At 43.3% G+C, this 16,408-nt stretch overlaps 1 protein-coding gene across 12 annotated transcripts in view; it reads left to right on the forward strand.

The window, feature by feature from the left end:
• The window catches only part of EHBP1 (EH domain binding protein 1), a 283,064-nt gene that overhangs the window by 45,069 nt on the left and 221,587 nt on the right, over positions 1-16,408 (forward strand). For 6 of the 12 annotated variants that reach the window (XM_068940595.1, XM_068940605.1, XM_068940612.1 and 3 more), the window contains 3 exons: positions 3,092-3,150; positions 5,203-5,304; positions 6,933-9,702. The gene's annotated coding sequence lies outside the window, so the exon portion shown is untranslated. Of the gene's footprint in view, positions 1-3,091; positions 3,151-4,876; positions 5,305-6,932; positions 9,703-16,408 lie in introns of those variants that run through there. The other 6 variants (XM_068940596.1, XM_068940594.1, XM_068940599.1 and 3 more) reach the window with 4 other exon arrangements.

The raw sequence follows: 16,408 nt of genomic DNA on the forward strand, positions 1-16,408 counted from the left end.
AAGTTTCCTATATTAAATGTTCTGATATCCCCAACTTTCACAGCTTTTTCTTGCAGCAATGAGCAAGCTCTTTACAAAACTAGTAATGAGGGAAATATGAGTCTTAAAAGAAACCTCTCCCTATGTGTAACCTTAAACATTGTGCTGCAGTGAGCTAGAGAAGCTACAAACGAAAGAGAGCTGGCTAAAACCGTTTGAGTCCTAGAGACATGGCAGTCCTTCAGACCAGGACTCCAGAATGCTCTTCTCCAATAGATATTGCCACATATTGGGACATTAATGCTGTTCCCTTCAGCCAGCTTCTGCTTAACCACCCAGGCCTGGCTGGAGCTGGAAAAGCAGAAACGTGAGAGGAGATAGGATTTCCCAGTGGCTTGTGTTGGCCGGGAAAATCCTGGCTTGGAAAAGAGTAATGTGGAGCATGTCCAAAATAAGAAGTATCTGGAAGAAGTTTGTGATGATTAGCTAAGAGATATGAACTTTCCTTTTCCAGATGAGCGCACTGCATCTTTTGCATAAGGCAGCAGTTGCTTCTTGTGAGACTTAGCACGTCTGTTAATTTAATGAGTTAGCTTTGCAAATTAACTAGATCAGTCATTGGACAGGCTTTTTTTGAGTTCCTTGTTTCAGCCCTCTTGATAAAGCTGGTACGTGCTAGACTTTCATAATCAGAAAGACCTTCAAAAGTATGCAAGTTATTTCTGGCATGTTGTATTCTCAACATGTCAAGGGAATATGAATTTTTTTTACATAAACAGGCAAATCACAATGGTTCCTTAGCAAGATCCCGGGAAAATTCTTAGGGTCCTGAGAAAGAAAAAAAACATAAGAAAATCACGCTTCCGAATTATTTGCTTGGTGCTTAGGTAGGTTGTGCTGTTGCGCACTCAGAAGTTCATTTGCACCAACTCAGATCTCTGATGCATGATGGAGGAGAGAGTGAAGGGTGAAACAGAAGGAAAAAATGAGGACCAGGGATTAATTGGGATATTTAATCTTTGACTGGCCTTTTTTCCTTACTGGGAACTTATCATCAAATGCAGACCTTGAAAAATTGCAGGCACTACTGGAAATTGTTTCTAATAGCCCTACATTGAAAGGTGACATGCATATGTTGAGAGAAGCAGAGGGATCTCTGTACCTGAACAGGCCTGTATAGAAACGACGTGCCGACATCCCACTGAAAAGTATCGGGCAGTCCTGAAGCAAGATTAGTGAGGTGTCCTAAATCCCTTGGTGTGTCCAGGCATTGCAGCACAAATTACGGTATACACTTTGCAAATATTGGTATACACTTTGCAAATATTGGAAGCTGTTTTGAAACTCCCTGCTGAGGGTTACCAACGCTGACTGCTTGCATGTAGGCAAAATTAGATATCATAGCTATGGTCTCAGCTCACAGTGTTGTAGGTGTGAAGCAGTATGGCTGTTTCAGTTTTTTTGTGTACTAGATTGCCTCAGTTTGTTGTTGTTTTATTTTTCAGCTTAACTAAATTTAAGCTTCAGCTGAATAGAAGAGTCTTCTGTTCAGTTACCCCTGGTGTTAGTGTTACAACAATATTTGTTCACCCTAATTTTCTCTATGAATATTACTGGAAGAGCGATCATTTACTATGTTTCCTAGACTTGACTAGTATAAGTAATACTAGTAATAAAAGGAATAGTAGTAATAATAATAGTAATAAATAGTAAATAGTAGTAATAAAAGGAATACACAAAAACTGAGAACTTTTGTTATTCTGAATCTGTTATGCATAACAGTTTAACTAAACAAGCAAATTGAGGATTAGGTAGTCTATCCTGTAGTAAAGGTTTAACTTTCCTCAAATATTTGTTTCTGAAAACTTGTTTACTTCCACCTTCATGAAATAGCTCTCATAGATTGAGTGACTTTGCAACTTGTCTAGGTCCCAAAAATCAAGCTCGCAAGGGTAAAACCTTTACTCCCTTCCAGTGTATCTCTGTATGTATGTGTAGATAAATGCGTATATATGTATGTACAGGTCCTGGTTCTCATTTATGTGTAAACTGCGTCAACATCTGAACAAAGAGGAGTATTTTTTTTTTCTCAGGGTAGCTAGCCAAAATCAAATTATGACACCCACTAAGGCTGAGTCCTATGACTAAGGTAAAAAAGTATAGCCTGGTCTTGGGAAGCATTTTTCCTTCTCGGTGTAGAAGGGAATTTTTCCACAATGAAGAGGCTTTTTTAACGGTAAAGGCGGTGTACAGTAGGCATAAACACTGATATTTAGCGTGTCAGATATTATGACACAGAAGGCCTAGTTTTATTCCTGGCCCTTCCGCTGGCCTATTCAGGTGTCCCTGAGACACCTGAAACATAGACTTCCCTGCCTAAGCAACTAGCCCTCATATGGGAGCATTAAAAGGTGCAATTCATCCGGCTGATTTTAGCAGTGAGGGACCCCCCCTCCCCCTGGACCTTGTTGAATGGGTGTCCCTGGAAAAGCACCTCGAGACAGACTTGCTCAGATGCAGATCTCTGCGCTTCACTAGGTGAGCCCCACCAGCACTGCTTGGTCTCGCTGCTTGTGCCCCACCCCAGGGAGGCAAAGCCGAGGATGTCCTTTGCGCTCATGCCAACAGTTTTGGCCATCAGTACAACGGCTATGCACATCCCAATCTGCACATAGTGAGTAGTGTTTTTATAGCTTTAATATTGTTTTCCAAATGCAGGTGTAGTGCTTGTCGTTGGGCTTGGTGGAGATGCAGCTGCCTACTTCAAGGTTCATTTTGGCCCAACCTGTGTCCTTAAGGCTTATGTAGGTGAACGTTAAAAAAATATTAATAATTACATCTTTCTCAGTGTGAGGTAGTTCTTTTGCAAATACTTTGTCTCAGGAAATATAAAAGGAAAAAGAGCATGTCTGCGTGGTTGAAACCCCATGCAGCTGAGGTCTGTATTGGATGTGTGGATGGATAGTAAATCACAGCAATAGAGACAGTGCTGCTGTGTGATACATATTGTATCTACATGCACATTTGAAATGTAAGTTCAAACTGTTTGCTTTTTTCTTTTTTTTAAACCTTACTCTTTAAAATTTGTTCTTCTGTCTCCTCTGACAAACAGCAAAAAGGAGCTCTCTATGTGGGACCAGGACAATACCAGAAAGAAGGAGAGAATCTGAGGCAAGTGCCTACAATAAAATTAGTGGATGATATTGCTGTTTCCTATTTTTGATATGAATCTCCACTCCTGAGAATTTGAGCTAAATGCTAGGTTTTCTGTTCATTTTTAAGTAGGACATTCAGCAGGTTAAAACTGAGTACCATTAAGTGGTCCTAAGATGAAGGTTTACTTCAACTTTCCTACGGAGCAACTGTTTACAAATTGTGGCTAAAAAATGCCCGAGACAATGTTAGTTGCTGTGTTGTCACATGGGCTGATACAACACAGGACCTGCTTGGCATTCTTGAAGGGAAATTATCCAGTGCTGCAACTCACAATTTATAACTGGTTGCATGTTAATATCCAAAAAAGGCAAAAAAATCCACTGTGTGTTTTTACAAAAAAAAAAAAAAAAAGTAGGAGAAATATAAGCACCATTCTCTGAGCAGTTAAAATCTGGAAGACTTTTTGGCTAGACCAGAGCTGTATGCAGTGCTGTTTCTCCATTAATTACAAGCAGTTTAAAGGCTCTCCTTCCTTCAAGGAATGATTTTGTTCAGTGTGTATGCTAGTTTTAGTCTCCCGAACGTGATACTCTCTTGGAAGCTCTCCCTCGTGCTGTAGCAGCAGGACATGCCTGCCTCTTTTGTCCCTGCCATTCAGAAAACCTGCGTCTACTACTGCTTGTAACTACGACCCCAGCTTTCTTATTAGCGATATTCCTCCCCTTAACAAAAAACAAAACACAAAACCCAGCAACAACACTTTTCCCCCAGAGCTCACATTTATTTGTAGTATTTAAAGTGGGCAGTGCAAGCGCTCTGTGAAAACCAGTCGCTTAAAATGTAAAGCACTGCATTGTCGTGGTAAGCTTGTTATTCAGCATACTAATGACTTCTGAGTCACTGTATTTATGAAATGTAATGGGATAGCTACCTCACTACAGTGCAAAATAAGCAGTGGAAAATCAGGGTTTTTATGATTTTGACATTTTAGTGTATAAACTTATGCCCGAGTCTCTAGAGGGGTTACTGGGAATTAGAGTTTTCATGACTTCTACAAAGTGACATTGAATTTCATAATTTGTAACACTCCATATACATATATATATATATATGTATGTGTGTGTATATATAGTCCATATTGCGCATTTTATTACAGTCTCAGTAGCTTATAATACATGTGTCAGCTGCAAAGAGGAAACGTTTGAAGACTGTTCTGTGGAAGAGGGGAAACAACATGGTAAAACCTTAGAGTAGACGCCTCAGAACCTGTGGGATAAAGTATCATTGCACACCTGCAGCATGCTGGGATGCTGAAATCCACCCTCAGCTCTGTCCGTTTCAGGATGGATGTGGGACGGATTACAAAGCCTTTGCAGAAGGAGCCTTTTTGGCCAGCATTATACACTAGAGGACTCTTCCACCTTTAATATGCATGTGTTACTGTCTCCCAGCCTATTCAAGATGGCAAAACCTTTTGCCGTCTGGATGTGCTGGAGCAGATATATTGGGCTGCTGTGCAGTACGTGGCCAGTCCCATGCACTACTTTTAAGGATTGCCATGTGAAAGATCAGAGTGCCTTGCTGTTTGCCAGGCACCAGGAAACTGCTTTGAACGCAAGTCTGGGGAAAGCAGAAACAAAACTATTTATAGAATCCAGCTACAACTGAAAATCAATAGTGTTGTTGCAACAGCCAGCACAGAAGAACGCCTCTGGGAGAATGTCTTTGGGAGAAGTCTCTGTCAACAGTAGTTAGCTGGCGTCTTGCTAGCAAGGGGCGAGCATGGGAGAAGCAGCCACAGCTTCAGAAAACCTCCAGTTGTCACTGTAGCTAAGAGAAAGCCATGGCCATGTTTGGTGCGAGCGGCCAGACACCTCGATGGATTTCCTTCGGCGCCACGCAATACAGCCGGGGGTAGTGTATCCCTTTCCACGAAGGAGCAGGTGTTGGCAGCCTCCCGGAGACTTGGCAGGCCCCTCACTCATGTGCAAGGGGACAGGATGAGACCCTGAAACCATGGCAGACCTTGTGGGATCCTGTTTAGTCTGAATTTACTTCTCTTGGCAGATTCAGGTGAGGCGTCCTCTCCTCAGCATGACTTGATACTTCACCTGTCAGCACTAAAAAAATGAAAAGGAGCTTGACGTAGCATACGTTTTGCTGAAACTGGTGAGATGCCTTTCCCTTCCCATATTAGGACGTCATTTTCTTCATTTCAGAAACAGACCCACAGGCTTCCGGCTATCTAACCGTAAATCTGATTCAATTTCTGTGTGGGCCTTGATGCTCATTATGAGTCTCAACGTCTTGCAAAATTATGATTTTCCTAAACTGAAGCTTGATGGAAAGTTTGTGTTAATGACATAGATGTGAAATAATGTTTGTTACTGTTCCAGATGCACGGCAAATTTGACTTCTTTCCCATTCCAATGAAAGAAATGTACCCATAGCTACTATACAGGGATCCTCATTTTAAAGACTCCGTGTGACATATATTTTTTGATTTTTCTATAAATAAAAACAGATATTAAGAATGCCTCTGGCTATTGCATCTCAGGCTAAGTATTTGAGATACAATAAGAGATGCTCAGGGAATTGATAAGTCTTTGGGAGAAAAAATTTCCCTAGATCAATTTCCTGATTCAAGAGTGAAGACTTCATATCATATAAAAGTGTAATGTGATTGTCTGTGGCTCTAATAAAATCTTGATTTTCCACCAAGCTTTCATCTATAAAAATCGAATTTATCCAGCATTAGCCTGCATTTTGAAAGGGATATATTTTTCCAAATAGGTGTGTTAGTAATCCTTTATGATACATTAATATGGGAGAACAATAATTTGTTGCATTTTCTTTATACTGAAACAATCAGTTGAGAGATGTGCATAATAATTGCCTTTGTCCTTCATTGTCACAGGCCATTAGCTAATGAATTTAAGCTGTTCTTGGCTCTTTTTCTTGGTAGAAAACTACATTAGAGATCTTGTAGCTTTGGCGTTACATAAAACCTTTCTGTGGGTTTTATTTTAGGCTCACTGAGGTGATGCTGCCATGCACTGAGGGATGCATCATGATTTTGTGGCAAGCAATGAGGTCAACAGTGTCTGATGTTGTGGGTCAAGCAAACTGAAGTGCTTCTACAGTTATTAAGATTGCAGATGGCAGAGCCTCTTTTTTTAGTTCCTTATAAATCTGCCAAAATTTTCATGTCTGGTTTCGTGACTCTGCTTCAGGTTGATGTTTTGGGCAGGGAGATTTGCTAAACTCAGTTCAGCTATTCTAACACACATGCTAGGGGAAAATAAGTACTTTTGTCAATGCTTTAAATAAATAACAGGAGCATGTAAGAGCATGTAACTATAGGTTGAGCCATTCTACCCCCTTTGCAGTTTGCCCTCTCAACTAGAAGGCTGGTAAAGGAAAAGAGAGAGGTGCCCTTCCCTGTGCTGAGAATATCCACTTGCATCCTGGCTACTTGTAGAAAAAGATCACATGCAGGTGCACAGCAGAATTGGTTTAGCAATTGTTCCTTCCCTGACAAAATGATTTTTAGCCTACCAGAAGGGGAACTGTGTTGGAAATCACAAAACCTGGAATGCAAGTCTTATCTTTACTATTGGCTGTAGCCTGTCGTTGGCCCTCACAGAACATTGAGTATTTTAATCCTACCTTTAAAGGTAGGTAAGCATCGTTACCTTTTTGTTGCAGAGATAACTGAGAGGTTGCATAAACTGACCTTTGGCAGAGCTGGCACTGGATGCAACTTTCAGAGCCTTAATCAAACTGCTTCTTCGCAGGTACCATTAACGTGCTTGGCTGGGACCATCCACTCCTCCCACAGACCAGAGGACATGGGGAGGCCTGTTCTGCTGTCTTCCCCAAGCTGTACGAGGCCAGCTCCTGGGAGCTACTGCTGTTCCACTTGACATCCTCATCTGCAAGCCACTGGGCGCTGGTCCTCTGCTGAGCAGGGGCCACAGAGGCAGTACCAGGCTTGCTCTGTAGGGCACCAGCTCACAGAAGTGCCTCGAAAGAGGTGCCCAGCCACCAAAGCCTGCTGGGCCGCGCTAGCCCTCCAGTTATGCCATCCGTTCCCCTGTCCGTGACACAGCTGGGCCTGAGATGCCATTCCTGGTACCTCCTGGGTTTTACTGCCTCACAGCAAAGCCATGAGCCACCAGTTCGGTTGGACTGCTGTCACTTTTGGGTTGCCAGAGGGACGTGAAGAAGAAAAGCAGGAGCCAGGAACAAAGTCCATACTACTTTCATTTGTGATCATGTCTATCAGGAAAGGACCTAAATCTTCTAGACCTCAGACTTTGTATCTAAGCTTCGAGCTCATGGACATCTTAGATTTGGGAGGAGACTGGATGGCCAGCATGTGATACACATCTGCTACCTGGACAGATTCTCAGGAGAATGGTTGTAGCATAGCTGTGTCTGCTCAGGGATTATGGTTTCTGCACAAGCTGCAACACCGCGGCATGCAAGGGTCAGCTGCTGCAAAGCAGTAGCTGAGCTCCGGTGTGTTGTGTTGAGAGAGGTGCTGCCTGACAACCGGCAGTGCTGGTGGCTGTTTTCTCTGCAAGGTGGTGGGAGTGATGAGCTGGGACTGCCTCCTGTTAACAGGAGATTGCACCCTTACCTCCCTCCATCTCCATTACCTGAATCTGAGCTTTTCACAGCCTGTGGGCCCCCGTCTAGTTGTGCAGCCTGCCTAGCAGGAGCTACTCCACTATCAAAACTCCCATGGATGGTCTGGCACTGAGGCATCAGCGGAAACAGGGTTCGCTTTCAAATAATTGTCAGCTGAAATGATGGTGGTGCCAAGCCCCTGCAGAGAGTGCTCTGTATCAGCACAGCCCCTGATCCCAGCGAGAGATCTGGTTTTGCTTTGCCTGCTCTCCATCGTCAAACCCTGGGACAGGGGAGGGCAATCAGAAAGCTGTGCTGCACAGTTATCGATGAAGAAAAAGTTTTGAACTGATAGCCCAGCAAATGTCCTGAATGCTATATTCAAAATGTGGTGCTCCAGCGTAAAACGAGCAGAGTACGCAGCAGAACAAGCGGCTAGAAAACTTTGGCTCTTAGAGGCGTGCAGAGGGCAGGTGCCAGACAGCAGTGATCACGCATTTCTCTAAACTGGCAACGCTTACAGACCTACTGACAGAAGTGGATTCACGCTATAAGTAAATTCAATATGCATGAAAGGACTCTTGTTCTTCTTCGGCAGAGAGCATAAAGAAAGACTGTGAGACAAACTAATCTCTCCCTGATAGTTTTCTTTTCAACATCACTGAACTGTCATTTCTCCTGGGCTTTGCCAGAATGCTTGATGTATCTGTTGTTTCCCAAAACAGAAAGTTTTTGCTAGCTTGGATGCTACAGAAATTTTTGCCAGAAGAAAGAGGCTGAGATGCCTTCACCAGCCTTTTGTTGCTGTTGTGTAGGTACTCCTTTGCTGAACCTCAGAGCTCTGATTAGAGGTGAAAGGGAGGCATTTGTGGTGACCGATTGGGTTACCTCTCCGAACACGGCCATCATATTCTTCCCACGCTTGCCCCGGGTTGCATGACAGTCGCTGGGCTCCTGGAATTATGGCTTCTCTAGAGAAGAACCCACGTATGCCCTCACATCTTTTGTTTCAAAATGAGTGATTGAAGATGGACCTAGGCATCACGGTGTCACGTATATGCAGTTAGAAAATAGCCCAAAGAGGAGATTTCCTTTTTTTGGATTGTCCCTCTACAGAGTTGGCAAAGCATTCACTCCTTCTGAGGGTGTGCAAACAGTCGCTAAGGCTCCTAAAACTGCTCAGAGAAAAAAATTCTTCATGTCCTTTCCCTAGACGGTGGATGAAAAATACCTAAATCTAGCAACTTATTCCTTGAGCTGGGGACTCACTGAGGGAGCTGCCATAGGGATACATTATTGGTAAGGCTGTATGTCCTACACCAGCTCTTGCAGAGGGATTTATCAAAAATGAGATTCTAAAGAGGGGCAAAGGCCAGACGCTGCCGTGATCTGGCTACTCCTGCCTGGCAGAATGAGTCCGAAGTCCCTTTTGTAGTGAGCTCAGCACTTTTTTCCTAACTGTGCTTCAACCACCCACCCAGTCACTAAATTGTGCTGGATATTAGTACCACTGGAGAACTTAGGTTACTACCTTAAGTGTTTAATGTACCTCTTTCCAACGGACAAAGTGTTCTTTGGGGCCTCAGGGTAGCCAGTGAGTCTGTCTTGTCTGCAAGGGCTGAAGAGCGGTGATCACCTTCTCTGGCTTGGGTGGTCGGCTCTCTGCATAAGTAAAAGCACCACTGCTTGAATGAGTTAACATTTGTACTTTTTTTTCATGGTGCTGGGGCTGCCAACAGTAGGCAGAGTTTGAGGTGGTAAAGGAATGCTGTTTTATGTCTTGGAAGTATTTAATGACTAATCACCAGATGGATTTCAGCCCACACCCCTGCCGGAGCATATGGACCAGAATGCTCTCTTACCATAGCGCCAGGACCACTTGGGAGAGGTACCTTTTCTGCGTGGGATGATGCATAGTCTGTGGAGCACCTAGTAAGTAAACTTGCACCCTTTTATATTGATGAAGAGTATTATTGCATGCAGCATTTTGCAATTTAACTGTCCCTGCATTTTCTGACTTTGTGACTTTAATATATATACGATTTGAAAAATTACAGGGAAATTAGAACGCATCTCTGAGCTGTTGGTCCTGTGTAGCCCCATAGTATTGCTTGATGACAATTTAAGGTGATACGCTTGGTTCAAAATAACTGAGAACACTGTTTAAGTCCACAAGTGTTAACCTGGACGTATTGAAGTTCAGTTTCTGAGTCTGGAGTTACATAACTTGGGTGTGCTTATTTTGTTTCAGTTCCAGATTAAGTAGAAACAAAATCTAAACTGGATGGCTGCTGAGATTGTAAATGTTGGAGCAGGAAACTTTGCAATCAGGTTGTCAATCCAGTTAATTGCTTGTCCTTTCAAGACCGATTTGATTCTCTCTTCTGTACTGTCTCACATCTCCCCAAGACCCACCACTAAGGCCTGCAAACGCTTGAATTTCTTTGCATGTATGAATAGGTCCATGGGATTCATTTTCAGTACCTAAACTTTTGCTAACAGTAAGACTTCTGCAGGACTAAGGCCACGCTACATGTACATATTCTGACTCTGCACTTCAAAGTTTTTTTCATCAAGCACGAATGTCTTGTATGATGTTTGGGATTTTGGTCTTGCAAGTTGTTAGCTATGAATTTTCTCTTAGTCTAGTAGAAATTCAGGTTTGCATAATAGATCTTATCACATCTGCAAGGTAATTGCTTTAAACAGGCTTCCAAGAGGGCCTCAGATTTGATCTATGATGGTCTGTGCATTTTTAATATATCTACTCCAAGGAAGCATGCCTCTGTTACGAATATACTGTGGGGATGACTGATGGCGCAGATCCAAAGTTAACTAGGCATTCTCTTTAAAGACAACATACGATAAGATGTTTGGGCAAAGAGGAATTTCCTGCATAATCTTTGGAGACAGCTGCATTATATTTTATGATTCCTCTGGTATTCATGCAGAGTTACAGAAATACAGTTAAAAGGGTTAACTTTTTTCTGGTACAGTATTCTCCATTGACTGCATGTCCAGTTACTCCTTTTCTAATAAACAGGATCTCAGTAAAAAGAATGTATGGACTGTACAGCCTTCACTCTCTGCCCTCCCTGCCTTTGAACCTGTAATTTCCTTAGATGCCTCAATGAGGCATCTACTGCTGGTTAATCAGAGGTTTGACCTGCTGGAAACGAGCAGCTCCAGATCTGTATTAAACAGGTGTGCGTTTCGGAGGTAGGAAGCAAGACTCCCTCCAAACTTGCTCCACCTCTTCTTTAATGCCCAGGCTCTTAGAAAAGGGTCTTTAGCTTCTTGTTCTGTGTCTTTGGAAAAAGGGTCTTGCTTTTCCACTTGTGCTGCCATACCTATCTGAGAGGTTTTTGTTTTTGTTTTTGTTTTCCAAATTCTAGCCAAAGGTGGTGCCCCCCTCTCTTGTCTAAATCTTGACCCTCTCAGCTGTCTCTGTGGAGTGTTGGTGGTAGTTTGTGTAACAAGCAATTAGGTTATGAAAATAGAATATGTTTAAAAAGAAGACTGTGTTCAAAGTTGAAAAGAATTGGGGAAAAAAGAAAGATAGATTTATCAAAATAAGAAAAAGTGAACAGTTCCAGAGAATCATTATTCCTGAAGGGCATCTTAAATTAAATTAACAGCTAGATTATTTGCTAAGCAATTTGTTGTTGTCGTTAGGTTGTTGTTTTTTTTTTTTTAGAGACAGAGAGAGAGAGAGAGAGAAGGAGAAAGGCATTCTTTACCTCATTAGTGCTGCAGGATGTCCTATACCAGCATAATTACACTTGGCGAAAAGGCCAGGGAGACCACACAGGAAGGGTATTGAAGAATTGGAAAAGGTACGGGAGGCACTGAGCATGATAAAGGATTGAAAGAGTTGTTATTTGTGGATGAAGTATGGGCTTTTTCTTTTTTTAAGAGAGAAACTGGGGCCACCTATGAGATGTACACAATCCTCAAGGATATGAAAAGGTGAATGACAAAACTCATTTGGACTGTTGCAGGCTTACTACCAGGAGAGCAGTTGAAAATAAGCTTGGGCAAAGTCCTTCAGAGAAAGCACTTCTATTCCAGAGTTTTCCCATGCAGAAGGAGGGAGACGCTGGCTGCAGCCTGTGGGTCTCCACCACCAAAACCCTATCTTTCGTCTTAGCTCTGTAGGCTGAACTCCTGCGTTAGAGCTTCTGCGTTTCAGGAACGTGACTCCTGTCCTTGACCTAGGCTGCAGATAAATACAACGTGCCCCTTACCGCCAAGTGGCTTAGGAGGAATTTCAGCCAGACAAGAGGGCTGAGATAATAAAGGAAAGGCAGGTGAGGAAGGCTTGCAGCCACCCTTTTTTGAACCAGGCCTCTTGGCTTTGAATGAACAGGCTGTAAAAGAGAGGTGCTGGTGAGTTAACCCAGCTCCGGTGGCTGCAGATGACCCCTTGGCGGCGGAGCTGAGGTGAGGCTGCCCTTCAGGGTGGCAGACATTGGGCTAGGAGGTGCAACAGGGTGTTGTGCCTTTGCACAGCTCAGTCCTTCAGGCTGGGGCCTGGCCTGGGCTAGAAACGCTGCACAGGTCTGTAGATAAAGAAGTCAACATTTGTGATGTTTTTATTCTTAGTGATACATCCTTAAGAGTTACAGGAGTATCACTGAAGTCTCATGCTTCCATTACAGGCTAGGATAGTAACTGGGCTATCTAATTCTGCAGTGTGGGCATCACCTTTTCTCAGCTGCCAGTCTCAGTCAAGCTTTCATTGCACAATAAAATGGAGCATTTACCCCTCTCCAAAAAATATTCTAGCCAATATCTAGCAGTGGAGAGGGGGGAGAATATTCCAAACACTTTTTCTCCAATACAGAGTGGCTGTTGAGCGTCAGCAGATCATGTGAAAAGTCAACTGAGTGGAATTCCTGCAGCAACAAACAAGAAACAAAGGAAGAAGGGAGGATTAAAAGCTGTGATTTTGTTGCTGTGTACATTTTTATGATGTGCTAAGTGTATCGTTGTTTTTTGTTAAATTACTGTTGGGATGTGAAGAAACAAAAGGAAAAGAACAATTGGACTAGTGTGCTGCCACAGAGCTTGGAGAGCATTACTTGTTACAGAACTGAGTCTTAAGGCAGGACCTATATTGTATAGGTCCTTACAAATTAGCTAGTGAGACATGTTGGGGAACAGGAAGATGGGACTTCACCCAAATCTACTGTGGTCAGTGCAAATTCTCCATTACCTTTGTTAACACAGGATCAACCTTTTGATGGGAACTAGAAATATAGGAAAGTTTGAAATGTAATGGTAACCTCACGTGCACGGCCCATTGCCTCAAAAAGCTAAATGCTGTTGCAAATTTGACATAATCCAATTAGTCGACTTCCTCGGTGACATTTCTGCAGGCTCATATACAGAAGGACAGGGAAACTGAGATTTATAATGATAGCTATTTCTAGCAAAGGTCATTTCTTTATTGGTGAACAACCTGTCCTTAGTCATGCTGATGAAGAGGCGTTGAAGGGTAAGGGAGAGTCTGTATAGCTTTAGAGCTTAACAGGGAATAACATAAATAGAGCACAGATCATCTTTCTACTTGGACCAGTAGGCTTGCAATCTACCAACAAAGCTCCTCTTTATTCTGGAAGGGGGCAGGAGTCAAAATCCAGAAAAAAATCCAGAAAAAGATCAAATACTGACCTTTTCTTGTGGAGCTTGAGAGGGAGGCTGGCTATTCCCTGTCAGCAGAGGATAAGAAAGAGACCAACCACAAAGCACAAGCCTGTACTTATTTTTGTTAGAAAGGGTGCCCTTGGTGGGACCAGCTGCTTATGAACAACCGGGTCAGGTTGCCCTGAGGACTCCCTGGTTGGCCCTGTCAACGCCCCAGTTTGAGCAGCTCTTGGCATCCTGCTTCAAGCTGTTTCCAGGATGTCACAGGTGAAAGCGTGCTCCAATATACACAGACATACCTTCCTCAGCTTTCCCTCTTTATGAAAAGCAGGACTACAGTTTAAATAGATGGTATCATGCATGTTAATGTATCTTTGAATAATAAAAAAGCATCTGCCTATTCATCACATGGCTATAGCTTCTGTTTGCAGAAGAGCAGGTCTCTTGACACAGTACATGAAATGATGAATCATTTCATTTATAATCATGAGAACTGTTCTGGGAGTCACGTCAGAGTTGTTTATTCAGTCTTGACCCTAAAAGTGAGTATCGGGCACTTTGTGTAACTAGTTTTGTTCCTATTTTCGTAGTTAAGCTCATAATATTGGATTAAATCAAAATGTGACTATTTCCCTAGATCTTGGCTCAGATCCTGAATCACGCTCTACAGTTGAACTCTGCTTTCTGCTGCATCACTGGCACAAACCAGACTCAAAGATGGCAAGGCCAGACACGAGATCTTTTCAACCCAGCAGTGAGGGCAGCATGGGGGATCCCAGTCCTTGGCTGCTCCACCAGGGCGCTGTGGCTGGCGGGGAGGATACAGGGTTTTTCAGCCATGCCTTTGCCCTTTCTGCCAATTATTGGTCCCTTTGGGCTGTGAGTGGCCAACGCAAGTTACAAGGGCTTTTGCGCTGCTCCGGTTTAGGACTCGCTCCAGTAACCTGAGAGCACTGTGGTGGCCACTAGCTTCTCATCTGCAGCTGAAGATCTCACCCTTCTTTCCATAGTAGTAGCTCACACCCTTTGAAATCTCCTAAGGCCTTCCTGAAATCGCAAGAGCTGTAGCTTGCTAGTCTCAAAATTTTGAAAATAAGCAGATAACATGTAGCATAATAACAGGCATTGCCTAAGTTAAAATTCTCCCCACCCAACGAAGGAAAAGGCAGCCATGTGATGTGTACTTCTTAGGCCTGGTGTAACTTGAATCCAAAAGCCATGAGGGAAATGGAAAATGTTAATAAATAATGATGTTTGAAACACAAGTTGCTGAACAACCACTACATCTTTTGCGTTTATTCCACAGGACAGAAAATATGTGTCTCAGTTTGAGGAAAATAAAATCTTAGCCAAAAATATGTCTTAGGAATTAGCCTGGATGCTGCATGGTACACAGGATAAATCTGAGAGAAGCTTACAGATGAACACCTGCTAATACATACAGAATAAAGACAACTTTTGAAATAAAATCAGTAAAAGTGACTACTTGATATTTTCCTGGTAAGGAGAACCCAGGATCTCTTCTGGGCCACTGGAATTTGTAATAATGCTGTTTGATCCACTCTACAGCTGCCAGATTTCTGGCTGGTGTTTCCCAAGTCAGGACTAAGCATGTGTACCCTCCAGCTTTCTCAGTCTGATGTGCTCTGGAAATCCTGGCCTCATTTCCTAAATCTGAGCAGGTGTTCTTCACATAAAAAAAAAAGCTGATGTCTTCCCCAAGTGTGTTGGATTTACTATGTGTGTGCAGACCAGCTGCAAAACTGGGACAGAAGCCTTAGACAAATGTGCAAAATCTTCAAATTGTAAACCCCCCCCCAAAAAAAAAAAAAAAGACTCTATCTGAGGAAATCTGCCTATGTCAACCATCTTTCACATTCCAGTGTAACATTTTTAGAAGGAAAGTCATTGCTTTTTTCCAGGACAGGTCAAAATAGGCAGAAAATATCGCAGCTTGGATAAGTAGATCTGTCTTAAGAGAAGGGAAAGGAATGAAGACTAAGCTATTATGAGCAGAGGCGGTGCTGAACTTTTTTACAGCCAAGCATTTCACCATCTCCAAAGTAACTTAGTTCACCCCGTGGCTGTCCTCACAGCCACAGTCTCTCCTGTCACTCTACGTGGCGAACGCTGGCTGCCCGTCACGTGCCGGCACAGAGAGCAGCGGCTCAGGGAAGAGCAGGCGCCGAGGGGGATAAGGAGCTTCCCAGCCTGCGGATCTGGCTTGGGCTCCATTCGGTTATTCACGGGAAAGAGCACGGAGGAGGACTGCAAAGCCCCGAGGCTTCAATTTCACAGCCACTCGGAGGCCTTCATTGCTTTATCTGGCTTAGTTTCTCATTTGGTTGTCTGAAAGGTTTAGGATTAGCTCCTGCAGGGTCTAATATAACCAGGTTATCGTGACTGGAGAATCCACTTGTTGCCAAAAGTGCTTTTGGGATCTAAGACTTACTGCACCTGTAGGGGTGTAAGGAAAGCCTTCAAAAGCTAAATAAGCAGCAAGCAATGTGGCATTTTCTCCCTATGCCTTCAAATGCTCTGAACCAGAATAAACCGTTTCATTTGAAACGGATGCTGGAACATAGCACCAAGGGTTTACACCTGGCTACTGACACCCCATTGATGGCACTTTATTGCAGGCAAAACGTTCAGCTAGTGCAGTTATGGGAAGTTCCCAGTCTGCCTCCAGAATAATCATCCCTCCTTGCTGCTCGGGGGCCAGGCAGAGCCCCCAGCCTCTTCCCCCTGCAGGTATTTTTACATGAAGCTGTGCACAACATCTAAAACTGAACATCTGTGGTGCTCATACAGCACGTTATCCAGTTAAATCAGCAAAGGGACATCGCATCGCCTGTATTATTTATTCTCATGTTTAATTTAGCAGAAACTTCCAATTTTTTTTTTTTTTAAATCTGTCGGGAAATGCCATGACAAACCCAGCGGCGGCCCCTCCAGGACAAGGGCCCTCGCTACAGGACTTGGGTCCGGC

The sequence above is a fragment of the Struthio camelus genome, chromosome 3 (genome assembly GCF_040807025.1).
Source record: "Struthio camelus isolate bStrCam1 chromosome 3, bStrCam1.hap1, whole genome shotgun sequence".
Lineage (NCBI taxonomy): Eukaryota > Metazoa > Chordata > Aves > Struthioniformes > Struthionidae > Struthio > Struthio camelus.